This window comes from Periplaneta americana, chromosome 3 (assembly GCF_040183065.1).
Source record: "Periplaneta americana isolate PAMFEO1 chromosome 3, P.americana_PAMFEO1_priV1, whole genome shotgun sequence".
Taxonomy (NCBI): Eukaryota; Metazoa; Arthropoda; class Insecta; order Blattodea; family Blattidae; genus Periplaneta; species Periplaneta americana.
Window position 1 is genome coordinate 102243407 of NC_091119.1, and position 14024 is coordinate 102257430.

The window sequence follows — 14024 nt, forward strand, 5'->3', positions numbered from 1 at the left end:
TTAGTGAAGATTGTGTTGCTTTTCATGACATGATTCTTCAAAATAAACTGTTAAGTGAAATTAATTCTTCAGAGAAGGCCAAGGCCAAGGTGAGTAGAGTCTTTTGTAGCTATTTCTGTAATAACTTAGTAAAAGCAATTTGAAGGCAACTTACATAAAGGATTTTTACTAAAGATGTTATTAATTGGTCCAACAGAATAATTTCTGTTATAGTGACAATTAATATTTGAGGAGAAAAATTCGCTCCGGCGCCGGGGATCGAATCCGGGTCCTTGGTTCTACGTACCAAGCGCTCTGACCACTGAGCTACGCCGAATTCAATCCACAGCACCGGATCGAACCTTCCTCCTACAGTGTTATTTCCCTTTTGTGGCCTGACTCCAAGTTGGGCATATACGTTGACGTTTATATTTCAAGTCAACTGCCATTATCTAGGAGCGCACTCAGCTGAGTGACTAATGGCCGGGATTCCGCAGCTATTCGGCGTAGCTCAGTGGTCAGAGCGCTTGGTACATAGAACCAAGGACCCGGGTTCGATCCCCGGCGCCGGAGCGAATTTTTGTCCGAAAATATTGTCACTATAACAGATATTATTCTGTTGGACCATTTAATAACATCTTTAGTAAATTCGTCCAGCTAGCAGTGCATTATTCTGTACAGATTGCTGTGCACTTTACTGCGGAATCCCGGCCATTAGTCACTCAGCTGAGTGCGCTCCTAGATAATGGCAGTTGAAATATAAACGTCAACATATATGCCCAACTTGGAGTCAGGCCACAAAAGGCAAATAACATTGTAGGAGGAAGGTTCGATCCGGTGCTGTGGATTGAATTCGGCGTAGCTCAGTGGTCAGAGCGCTTGGTACGTAGAACCAAGGACCCGGGTTCGATCCCCGGCGCCGAAGCGAATTTTTCTCCTCAAATATTAATTACATAAAGGAGCTTAAACTTAATGCAAATATGCTCCCCAACAATTGTGTTTACTATTTGTTTACTTACCCTTAGTTAGTAATGTGTTTGTATAGTAAACTTTACTACACACATACTTTGAAAGATTGGCATATTTGATGGGTGTGCATAGGCCTACTGAACTTACTCAGTGATAACTGATAAGTGTCCCGTATTTTTTTCCATATATCTGGGAACCCTAACGTGCATGTGAGTAGATATGTTTCATTTCCGATATGGCATAAGTCCGAGTTAATCCCAAACTGTTTTATAATACATTATGTTATTGAAGAATTTGGAATTTCTTAGTCGAATTTCACCAGTTATTATTAATTACATACACACAATAAAAAGAAGGGACTTACTGAGGAATTGTCTGCGTGGTATCTAATTTAATTAAAGTTAACGAGAGAGCTGCGTTTCCTATCCTTTTAACGTTTAAAATGGTGGAGGTAGATGTGGGTAGATCAATTCCAATTCAGAAAATGGCTTTGAACTCGAGTTAGTCCCAATGAAATTATGTTGTGGTTATAATTCTAATTGAAACATGGGAATACATTGCTCCCACTCCATTATACTCTTATACAGGGCAATTACAACTTCTTCATAAGCTTTTAAGCGGATGCATAAAATAATGTAACGCTTAGAATAATGTATGATACATAAAATTAACAGAAACTGTCCAAGTTTAGGACACACCTCCACAAGTGTTCGATGAGGCTTCCTTGCATTACACAATACACATCGACGCGATATTGAAGTGCGTTCCATACGCAGTAGCATATCCGTTGTAATGGTCGTAAATGCATCTGTAATGGGATCCTTGAGCTCAACCAAAGTTGCTGGTAGTAGTGGCAAGTACACTATGTCTTTTACACAACCCCAGAGAAAAACATCACAGACCGTTAGGTTGGGGGATTTAGGAAGCCACTGTAACAACGCTAAGTCATCTTCAGCGCATCGCCCAATCCAACGGCGAAGGAGTTCTGTGTTCAGATAGCGACGCACTTCAGTGTGCCAATAGGGCGGCGCTTCATCAAGTTGGAATCCTCAGTCACTTGAGGAAACAACATATCGAGAAATGACATCATACCGGTCACAGTTGTCTCCATGGAAAAAAAAAAAAAAAAAAAAAAAAAAACGATCGTATGCCTTTGTTTTAGACACTGCGGCAAACGCATTCACTTTTGGAGAATCTCGTTCATGTTGCAATGTCAGAAGTTGTTTTTCAGTAGCCTACCTCAGATGCGCACATTATTGCGATTAACTTTGCCAGTCAAGTGAAATGTGCTCTCGTCACTAACCACTAGAAAGTCATCAAAGCCATCATTCTCCTCCATATCAGCCTTAATGCAATTACAAAATTTATATCGTTTAACGAGGTTTTCCGGTTTTAACTTTTGCAGTAACTGTATGCAGTACGGTTTCATTCGCAATCGGGTTCGTAAAATTTTCCATTAAGTCTGTTGCAGAATATCAAGTTCCCGACTGACGCGGTATGTTGATTTCTAAGGGCTGCGAATGAAACTCGCTCCACTGTTTCGGCAGAAACCCTTGGGCGTCCACTGCTTTTATCTTTACTCTCGGTACCAGTTACCTTAAATTAACGTTGCCATCGCAGAACACTTTGGTGACCTGGCGGTGAAGTTCCAGGGTATTTTCTCCGGAACGCAAGCTGTACGGTAACAAAAGGAAATGACTTCTCATGAGCTGCTGCCAGAAAGTAAAAGGAGGATAAAAATGGCCAAGGAATCTTTTAATATAAAAATTAGATTCTTCTGCGGACCTCTGCAAAAAGCACTAAGGAAGAGACTAGTGAAGTGCTTTGTACGGAGTTTGGCATTGTATGGGACAGAAACATGGACATTACGGAGGAGAGGAGAGGAGAGGAGAGGAGAGGAGAGGAGAGGAGAGGAGAGGAGAGGAGAGGAGAGGAGAGGAGAGGAGAGGAGAGGAGCATTTGAAATGTGGATATGGAGAATGGAACGTGTGAAGTGGATAGACAGAATAAGAAATGAAACTGTATTGGAAAGAGTGGATGAAGAAAGAATGATGCTGAAACTGATCACAAGGAGGAAAAGTAATTGATTGGGTCACTGGCTAAGAAGAAATTGCCTATTGAAGGACGCACTGGAAGGAATGATGAACGGGATAAAAGTTCGTGGCAGAAGAAGACATCAAATGATAGGCGTCATTAAGACATATGAATCATATGAGGAGACAAAGAGGACGGCAGAAAATAGGAAAGACTGGAGGAAGCTGACTTTGCATTGAAAGACCTGCCTTTTGGGCACAACACTAAATGAAATATTCCAAAACTGCCAACACTTTCTGCTGCATAGTCACTATTTTGAAAATTATGCTTGTGCTGCCGTCTGTCTACACGCGCCAGAGTTACAATGGAAAAATAATCCTTCAGTTTTTTTCTTTCGATTCATGATTGTATAAATATATTGCATCCATAGTTTTCGCAATTATTTGGCATAAATCCGAATTAATTATGTAATGACCCTGTTTGTGTATTCTCTGTGACATATAAAGTTATCTTCTCATAATGAGAAATGCATATAGAGTGTTAGTTGGGAGGCCAGATGTAGATGGGAGGATAATATTAAAATGTATTTGAGGAAGGTGGGATATGATGGCAGGGACTGGTTTAATCTTGCTCAGGATAGGGACCGATGACGGGCTTATATGAGGACGGCAATGAAATTCCGAGATCTCTAGAAGCCATTTGTAAGTAAGTAAGTAAGTAAGTAATATTAAGATTTAGGCCTCGGAAAGGATTTTGAAAAATGATCTTGATTGTCGTATTCAAGCGGTCTATGCAAGGAAACTGTCGGTTTGCAAGCAGAGCTGTTTCATAGAGGAAAGGTCCACATTAGCGCAGGATGGTCGTTTTAATTTTCTTCACACACTTATAGAACATTATTCGACTGCAGTTGATACAAGAAATATTCTCCAAGAAGTGGGTAGAGTGCATGATAGTGAGCGACCCATAGGAAAAAGATTGATGTAAGCCAGGCCTGCACAAACGGCGCTCATTGAGAGCGGCCGCTCCTTCGGAGCGGGAGAGCCGTCTAAGGCCGGGAATACACGGGCGCGCTGCGGCAGTAATGCAACAAGGGTTGAACAGAATTCGAGGCCTCGTTCGCTCGTTTGTACGCGATTTCAAGCACGCGCTGCGGCCAGAACGCGCACACCTCAAATGCCGCGCAGCGATCCGTTCCCTGTCGGGTTTTCTCGCGAACACAAAGGGATTCGTTGCCGCAGTGTGGACGGGTTCGTTGCCGTTTGTCTCGTGAAGCGCGCACACCCTAAGCATGGAGTGGTCTGAAGTAGACTGGACCTCATAAATTATGCCCTGTCTTGTGGAAACCTGGTGATATTGACTATTACTTATAATAAAAACAACGGAACGTGCCAGTGAATACACAAGATGACACAGGGCTCCAAAACGAGCGAAAAAGCAGGATGATAGTACAGAATTACTGACAGACGCTGTTGGAATTATGCAAGCCGCTGCTGGGACGTTAATTTTTTTAATTAGTTATTTTACGACGTTCAGCTACTAGGTTAGGTTCTATTTAGCGTCGATGAAATTTGTGATAGCGAATTGGCAATAGACGAGATGAGGCCGAGGATTCGCCATAGATTACTTGACATTCGTCTTACGATTGAGGAAAACCTCAGAAAAACACAATTAGGTAATCAGCCCAAGCGGGAATCGAACCCATGCTTGAGCGCAATTCCGGATCAGGAGGCAAACGCGCTACCGCCTGAACCACGCCGATGGTTTCTGGGAGGTTAAAAATCACTGTTGAACAGTGTGAAGTCAAATCATTTTGTACTTTCTTTTATCGAAAATAATAGCATATATGCGATTACTAAGAAAATAATTCAGCAAGCAAGCCTAACAGCTCGTCGGAAAGATACGTCAGAATGACGTACTCCTGCTATAGTTAGACGATAGTCCACGCACCTATCTGGTGTAGTGTGTATTATCAGTAGCTATTTCACTTTGCCTATCTACGGCTACATAAGGGAGGAATCTAAAAGTTGGAAAAGTGAACATCAGGCAAATTCTTTTAATTTTGCATTGGAAAATGGTTATTTCTTCACAGCAGCTGGCGTCAATACTCAGTGCTTTATCTCCCACAAAAGTTTGAAAGAAAGAGGAAAACATAATATAATGCGTCATTACTAGTCAACACATACAGATACGATGTTTTTGTTGAAGATCGCAGTAAAGATGTTTAGGAGTTGAAAGTTGCATTATTACATGAGGTAGGGTACGTTAGAATTTATTAATCTTCAACAATTTAAATATTTCTCTTTACGGAAAAGGCCAGTTCATTGTTGATATGTTGAATAAATTACGGGATTTCAGTCCTAAACTTACAGGAAGGTAATATGGCTCACTTTCAAACGATAGAAACTATTCGTAATGAAGCCATGTTAAACGATTATGTCCAAATATTAATTGAAATTCAAAATGGATTTAATTCTAGGTTCCAAGATATTGTCTTAATTGGAAAGAATTTTAAAGTTATCATAATAAATTCCTTCAACCCCAATTCAAAAAATGTCATACGATTTACAAGTCGGCCTGGTTGGCGCAGTTGGTATAGCGCTGGCCTTCAATGCCCAAGGTTGCGGGTTCGATTCTGGGCCAGGTCGATGGCAATTAAGTGTGCTTAAATACGACAGGCTCATGTCAGTAGATTTACTGGCATGTAAAAGAACTCCTGCAGGACAAAATTCCGGCACACCGATGTAACTTCGGCAGTTGCGAGCGTCATTAAATAAAACATAACATTTAACGTTTAACGATTTACAGCTTGAACTTAACTGATCTTCAGTGTGACCTAAGGGCTAAAGACCGTTTGAATAATACTATTAGTCTGGTTAAGTTTTACAAGACTGAACCTCAGCAATAATATCTCGACTACACAGGCTGACTGTGAGAATGATTGCTATGTTTATCTCAACATTTATATTTGTGAGCAACTGTTTTCTATTATCAACTTTAATAAAGGCAGGCACCGAACATCATTCTGCAACTGATGTTTCATTAGATCAGTACTGTTCCTTTCAGCTGCCAACAGCATAAAACATCGTTTTGATGTACTGATAAATAAAAATATAGCAAATGATATTGTATATTTAAGTAGCTATAGAGTTTCTATTATTTCTGTGAAATAAATATTTCTTTATTAATTAATAATAGTTTAAGATAGTTTTGTAAACTCTGAACGGGAATTCATTTCATAAACACTCTTGCTAGTAGTTTCTTTTGTGTAAATTTGTACGAGATCACCCCTTCTTCCAGTCCACCCTTACACAGAGCGCAGCTAATATCTGCATTCCGCTCATGAGCTGTGAGCCGGCTCGGAGAGCACAAACCTTGTGCAGGCCTGATGTAAGCCAATCTGCGTATTTCCAGACTAGCAAGAGGCCTCCAGTTGATTGCTCTTTTCCCACCAGCATGTCGACTGGGTCTCGCATCGGCATACGACGTCACGTAGCTCATACCATATTCAGTAGAATTCATCAGTGCTTGGGAGTAAGAAGAAGGCTATTGCCCTTTCTACGCGAAAATGATGCGATGATAAAGTTGACTCCTTCATATGAGGAACACATTCTCAACCTGTAATCGAATACTACCTTCAATATAAGTCCCTGGAAGAAACTTCTGCTACCGTTTGTTCAATAATGCATATCTAATAATTGAAATAAAGACAATAGTTCAAAAAATTGTATGAGAAATTATTATTATATCAACAGCTTTCCGTACAGCATTAGTAGGCAAACGGAGCCTAGTTTGCAGGGTGGCGCGAGCGCATACTGGTTTCTGACGTATAAACAGTGCCAGCATCACTTACACGTGGCACATTGCTCCCTCTCACCCCCTTTATTAACCCAGATATGCCTACTGTCCTATTAAAAGGACAGTTGTCAATGTTTCAAATTACCCTCCTTACAGTTAACGCATTTGATTTTTCACAGGTGTCACTATTACTGGTCTTAATTAGAGGCTTGCTAGGTGTGGTAAGACTGGTAATTAGAGTTCTGGTCACCGTTGAGTTTGAGATATGGACGTGAGAATTGTCCGTTTATTTCAGCTATGGCATCCGAGACGCAAATCAGATAAGAATGTGAAACCACAATGCGTTCGAAATATCTATTCATTGCGACATGACAATGACGAAAACTTATATGTCCTTTTAAAAGGACAGAAGGCATATCCCCATATATTTTGAAATTGTTTCGCTATTTCAATTTTAGTGGATTTTCCCTGCATGAAGTGCTATCTACTACCCTTTATTAACACTGTAAATTTGTAACGTATTCATGCGAATACATTGTATAGTCTTCATCAGACAACTTGATACACTAGATTTGTCATAAACTAGAATTTAATATATACTGTATAAACGCATTACAAGTACTTATTTTCCGTTTATAGCTGTAGTAAACAAAGGAAGATAACAAGTGAAAAAATTTCTACCATTCGTTTGCCACAATGAACCGGTAGGGCTATGAAAATGTAACAGTAAAAAGGAGTATTGTGCTTACATAGTCCTTTGATTACCGGCGAGGGTCACAACCACATAGTCGACCTGGTTGACGAGTTGGTATAGCGCTGGCTTTCTATGCCCAAGGTTGCGGGTTCGATCCCGGGCCAGGTCGATGGCATTTAAGTGTGCTTGATTGCGACAGGTTCATGTCAGTAGATTTACTGGCATATAAAAGAACTCCTGCGGGACAAAATTCCGGCACATCCGGCGACGCTGATATAACCTCTGCAGTTGCGAGCGTCTTTAAATAAAACATAACATTTCACAACCACATCCACAGATGAGTACAGTTTGATGAAAAGAACTTCAGCATGCGTAATAAGGAGCTCTTAAGTAACTGTTTGTACGTGATTTATAAATAAAAATGAGGCAACATAAGTCGCGTAGTCTGAATACATTTAGCAGATATGTTTCCGAATATAGTCAAGATGTGTTTTACGTAGTACCTGGGGAAAAAACGTTTGTGTATTCTCTGTGACATAGAGTTTCCCTCTCATAATGAGAAATGCATATAGTGTGTTAGTAGGGAGACCAGAAGGAAAAAGATCTTCGGGGAGGCTGAGCTGTAGATGGGAGGATAATATTAAAATGGATTTGAGGGAGGTGGGATATGATGGTAGGGATTGGATTAATCTTGCTCAGGATAGGGACCGATGGCGGGCTTCCTATGAGGGCGGCAATGAACCTCCGGATTCTCTAAAAGCCAGTACTGTATATTTTGACGCATACTGTAATTGTACACGTGAATAGGAAGAAACACAAATGTCCTGTAAAAATAAAAAGGCATGTAGGGGAAAAGTTGCGAAGGTGTGTTTTTTATATATAGATTTCACTACAAGTAATCGATGGTGATAATATAATAATTTAAAATTCGTTTTGTTATTTTAAGAAAAAAACTTCTTAAACAATCTAAACTAAACCCATTTCATGAAGATTTGTGCGAAGCAATCACCTCGGCTAATATATTCAATTCACTAATTTAACAAACATTGTCAGCAGCGTAGCTCTGGTGGTAACGTGTTTGCCTGCTGATTCTTGGCCTCATCTCGCCAATACCCTCTCGCTATCACCAAATCTATCGACGGTAAGTAACCCAGTAGTTGACACAGCGTTGCTAAATAACCAAGTTAAAAAAACAAATATCAAATTTAACAGATTTTTGGGAAAATATTCTAAAAAATGCATACCAGATCAAACCACATTGTGGAAGACCTATATGAAAAGAAATTCAATAAATGCATTCATGACATTATAGATGGAATGAACATTAGAAAGTACTGGCTTGTGACGCACGGAAGGGGCTGACCTAGGAACGAGTGGTGTTGCCTGCTCGAAACCCGTGCATGCAGCGAACCTTGATGTAGTCAGCCGGAATGTACCTGGCTTGAGGGTTAGCACAATAAATAATACTGAAAGGTCGTAGTGCTTATTTTAAATTGGTTCTTTAATGACTCTGTATAAATTACTGGGTTATTTAGCGTCGATGGGGTTGGTGATAGCGAGATGATATTTGGAGAGATGTGGTACTATAACTGTAGGAGTAGTATAGAAATAAATTTATGGAAAGAGATAATAAAAGAGGAAATTTAGGAGTGAAGTGAAGAGAAAAAGTTAAATACGTAAATAGAGGACAGAATAGCAGGGAAATAGTAAGTGATGTGTTGTAAAATAGAGAAAACAAATAATTTCGGACAAAAATAACTAGAACATAATGATTAAGAGTAGATAGATTTGAGAATAGAGAATAAAATAAATGAAGAATATAAATTATTAAGGAAGGGAATATGCAACATTTTATAGGAAAGCGAGAAATGGAAGGCAGACAGTCTAGATATGAGAGAGAGAATAGAATAGGATAGATAAGGAAGAATAGACAGCGATTGATTTAAAACAGAAGAATAGGAAGTAATCAGAAAATTCTTGGCAAATGAATATGTTAATAGAAAATGGTGGTAGGCCTATGTATTAAAGGAAAAGAATAAATGTGATGGTCCACCAGAACTATTGTAAAGTTGACTGACAAATAAATATATCATATCATATCTTTTGGAGAGATGAGGCCGAGGATTCGCCATAGATTACCTGATATTCGCATTAGAGTTGGGGAAAACCTCAGAATATATCCAACCAGGTAATCAGCCCAAGCGGGAATCAAACACATGCCCGAACCTAACTCAGGATCGGTATACAAGAGCGCGATCCGACTGAGCTACGCCAGTGGCCTCATAGTGCTGGGTCATTGAGCTCCCCCCCCCTCGCAATTCAATTCAAACGTAAACTTCCTAGAATTAACATATTTGAAGGGTACACGAGAAAAACGATCAAGGTCCATCAAAAATCGAAATTGAGTTAATAATGCTATCTTAAAGTGGAAAGGAAGTACTATCATGTGGTCTAGCTAGTAATAAGAAATCATCGTTCTTGACATTCCACTACGTCAATTTCTATTAATACATACATAACAAAGTATTAAGTAATATAATAATATTGAATTGGGCTAACCGTCTATACTTATCTAGTTTATATTTGAATTAAACATTAACGTTTTCGGCACTTATGTGCCATTTTCAAATGCATGGAATTACCTTAATACATGTTCAAATAGATACACCTTATGTGTGTGAAATATATGGTGTGTACCCTTGATGATCTACCATCGTTTACAAAATAATATATAAATTAAATTAAAAACACTTGCTAATAATTAAAATCTATACTAATTTACATCTACAATAAAAGTCCCATTGTTTTACGTGACAATATGGTTCTCTTGAAGTTGTTATCACATGCAGTTCCCATATTTATTGAATGTTTTGAGTTGCACTGTGTTGCACGTATTAAAATGTTAAAATTTGTTTGTTATATATTAGCACACCAAGGATTCATGTTGTTTCACTTACGCAAGTCGAAGCACTGTACCACGATGAAATGTTGCGTAATATCAGTTGCATTGATGCTTGTTATTGTGTTCCTTCGGTTTGCCAAAGTTGGATGTTACAAATTCATCATTGTCACCATATGATTGTCAAGCCTTTTACACTGCGAACATAAAATGTTGTTGTTACGTGTGTGAATGTACTGGTGTTTAAATGCATTGATTGAAAATATTAACTTACTTACATTGGTTGGACGTGTTGTGTGCTCGACGTTGGTCAGGCTGTTACTGAGAATCGTTCAGTGCTCACAATAGTTCTTATTTTTTTAATGAACCGGTTCCGCCAGACGATACGATTGCAACAAATCTAAATTGAAAAAAATAAATATTATGGCTTCTATTACCTATTAGAAGTGGAACGCAGCCGGGAAGGCGGCGTGAAGACGGTTGCGCGATAGCATTCGCGCGCTTTGTGGTATGACGTGTTTTCCGCTGAGCCAATAGAATCATTTCAGTAACAGACGATTGAGTGTGCGGTTCACGAGTGGATGTTTTAAGAGTTTCATTGAAAGTATTACGATAAACAAATTTAAATTATTATTTGTGTGTGTACTATAGAAACATAGATCCAGGAAGAGAAAAACGGCAAGTATTACATCGGCAGGCGAGAGAAATAGTGTTTAAAGTGTATTTGTACTTCGTAAGCATCGAGCAGCAGACGGCGAGTTGTGGTGAATGTAAGGAACGCGACGTTGCCACACCTCAAAAGAAGACAGCAGAAGCATGTGGTATCGGTTTACGAACAGTGCAAAGAATAACAAGCTACGGAAATAAAAATAATGCAGTGTTCAAATCACCAGGGAAAAATCCTAAGAGAAAAAAACCAGTCACGGACTTGGATAACTTCGATAAACATGTACTGCGTACAACAATATTTGACATGTATAAGAATGGTGAATATCCTACTGCATTAAAATTGGTTCGAAAAATGAGAGAAGCAGTGGGATTTAATGGCAGTAGGGATTCGATACTGCGGATTTTGAAACAAATGGGCTTCTTTTTTAAAAAATGCAATGACAGGAGGAAATTTCTTTTGGAAAGGATTGACATTGTCACAGCTAGAATAGCCTTCTTAAGAACAATTCATAAGATAAGAGAAGCCGGGAAGTCTTTGATATTCTACTTAGACGAGACCTGGATAAATCAGAATCATAGCAGGAGTGCCTGTTGGCAAATGAGTGATGGTTCTGGAGGACTACGGGTACCAATTGGTAAGGGGGGCCGCCTCATTGTGTTGCATGTTGGTTCATCTGCTACTGGCTTCATCCCGCAGTGCAAATTTATATTCCGCTCAAAATCCAAGACATCAAATTCAGATTACAATAAAGATATGGACTATTCACTTTTTAAGAAATGGTTTGTGGAGAAATTATTGCCTAACATTCCACCCAATTCTACAATAGTAATGGACAACGCCAGTATTCATTCAGTTCAACTAGATCGAGCTCCATCCACCAATACCCGCAAAGCAGATATAATGTCTTGGCTTTCGAGGCACAATATTCCTCACACATCTTCCCAGAAAAGAGAAGAACTCCTTATGTTGGTAAAACTATTCAAGTCGAAGACAGTATCGTATGAAATAGACAGCATTGCCAAACAACATGGCCATCAAGTGGTTCGCCTCCCTCCCTACCACTGCCATTACAATCCTATTGAATTAATTTGGGCCCAAATGAAATCGTATGTTGCCGAGAAAAACAATACTTTTAAAATCGCCGACGTCGAGACGTTGACACATGAGGCTGTTGAAACCATATCAATTGAGGCTTGGGAAAACTGTGTACGGCACGCGGAAAAATTGCAAGAGGAAGATTATGCACGAGAGATTCGTAGGGATGATATAATGGAGCCCTTCATCATCAATCTTGAAGATAGTGACGAAGAAAGTGAAGACGATGATGCAGACGACGATGATACGGAAAACGATCTCAGAGATATTTCCGATTAATGTTCAGGTAATTGTCTACTTATTAATTTATTATAGTTTTTAATTTTGTGTTTATTATTCCATGGTTTTTGTTTTGATTCTGTGTCTATTGTTAATTTAATTTATTTTTTTTCTAGGTTGCATTATGAAATGAACACGTTTACGGATTCTCAATTTTAATATAAAGATAGCATACATGCAACTGCAAAAAGTACTTTAGTTTCGCAATTTAACACAGCTTTTGGTGTCGCGCTTCGTGCTGTTATGAGTAGGCAACTTGGCATCTCCGCATCTCATAGTTCTGTCTCTCTCTGCGCTGGCGAAAGTTCGAAACCGCCTTCCCGGCTGCGTTCCACTCTAATGCATGTGAATTTTGGAATGACGCCATACATAAAACATAATATAATTTCAATAGATATAAAATAAAACAAAAATATTACAATAGTACTCTACATGAACATGTATTTTTAAAAATGAATTAAGCCGTACATAATATAATTTCAATAGATATAAAATAAAACAATAAAAATACCATTCGAAAAAAAACATAAAAAATCAATATAGTAAATATGAAATAAAGATATATAGTTGAATGTGCTTACGTTTGCATGATCAATCCTTTATTTTTAAAATGAATTAAGCCATACATAATATAATTTCAATAGATATAAAATAAAACAATAAAATATACCATTCGAAAAAAACATAAAAAATCAATATAGTAAATATGAAATAAAGATATATAGTTGAATGTGCTTACGTTTGCATGATCAATCCTTGGCTGCCACATGTTCTCGTCCCGAGGCAACGGCTCCTGCATCATCTAAATTAAAATAAAAGAAATATTAATCCAATGCCTGCTATTACAATAGTACTCTACATGAACATGTATTTTTAAAAATGAATTAAGCCATACATAATATAATTTCAATAGATATAAAATAAAACACTAAAATATACCATTTGAAAAAAAACATAAAAAATCAATATAGTAAATAACTATAGTACTCTACATGAACATGTATTTTTAAAAATGAATTAAGCCATACATAATATAATTTCAATAGATATAAAATAAAACAATAAAATATACCATTTGAAAAAAAAAACATAAAAAATCAATATAGTAAATAACTATAGTACTCTACATGAACATGTATTTTTAAAAATGAATTAAGACATACATAATATAATTTCAATAGATATAAAATAAAACAATAAAATATACCATTTGAAAAAAAAAACATAAAAAATCAATATAGTAAATAACTATAGTACTCTACATGAACATGTATTTTTAAAAATGAATTAAGCCATACATAATATAATTTCAATAGATATAAAATAAAACAATAAAATATACCATTCGAAAAAAAACATAAAAAATCAATATAGTAAATATGAAATAAAGATATATAGTTGAATGTGCTTACGTTTGCATGATCAATCCTTGGCTGCCACATGTTCTCGTCCCGAGGCAACGGCTCCTGCGTCATCTAAATTAAAATAAAAGAAATATTAATTCAATGGCTGCTATTACAATAGTACTCTACATGAACATGTATTTTTAAAAATGAATTAAGCCATACATAATATAATTTCAATAGATATAAAATAAAACAATAAAATAT

At 37.7% G+C, this 14024-nt stretch overlaps 1 protein-coding gene and 2 non-coding genes across 4 annotated transcripts in view; all 3 read left to right on the forward strand.

Moving 5' to 3' along the window:
- The window catches only part of LOC138696340 (DNA polymerase alpha catalytic subunit-like), a 575659-nt gene that overhangs the window by 250484 nt on the left and 311151 nt on the right, over nt 1–14024 (forward strand). The window lies entirely within an intron of this gene.
- TRNAY-AUA (transfer RNA tyrosine (anticodon AUA)) lies at nt 480–552 on the forward strand. Its single transcript has one exon. It is a non-coding gene; the product is annotated as a tRNA-Tyr (tRNA).
- Nucleotides 832–904, forward strand: TRNAY-GUA (transfer RNA tyrosine (anticodon GUA)). Its single transcript has one exon. It is a non-coding gene; the product is annotated as a tRNA-Tyr (tRNA).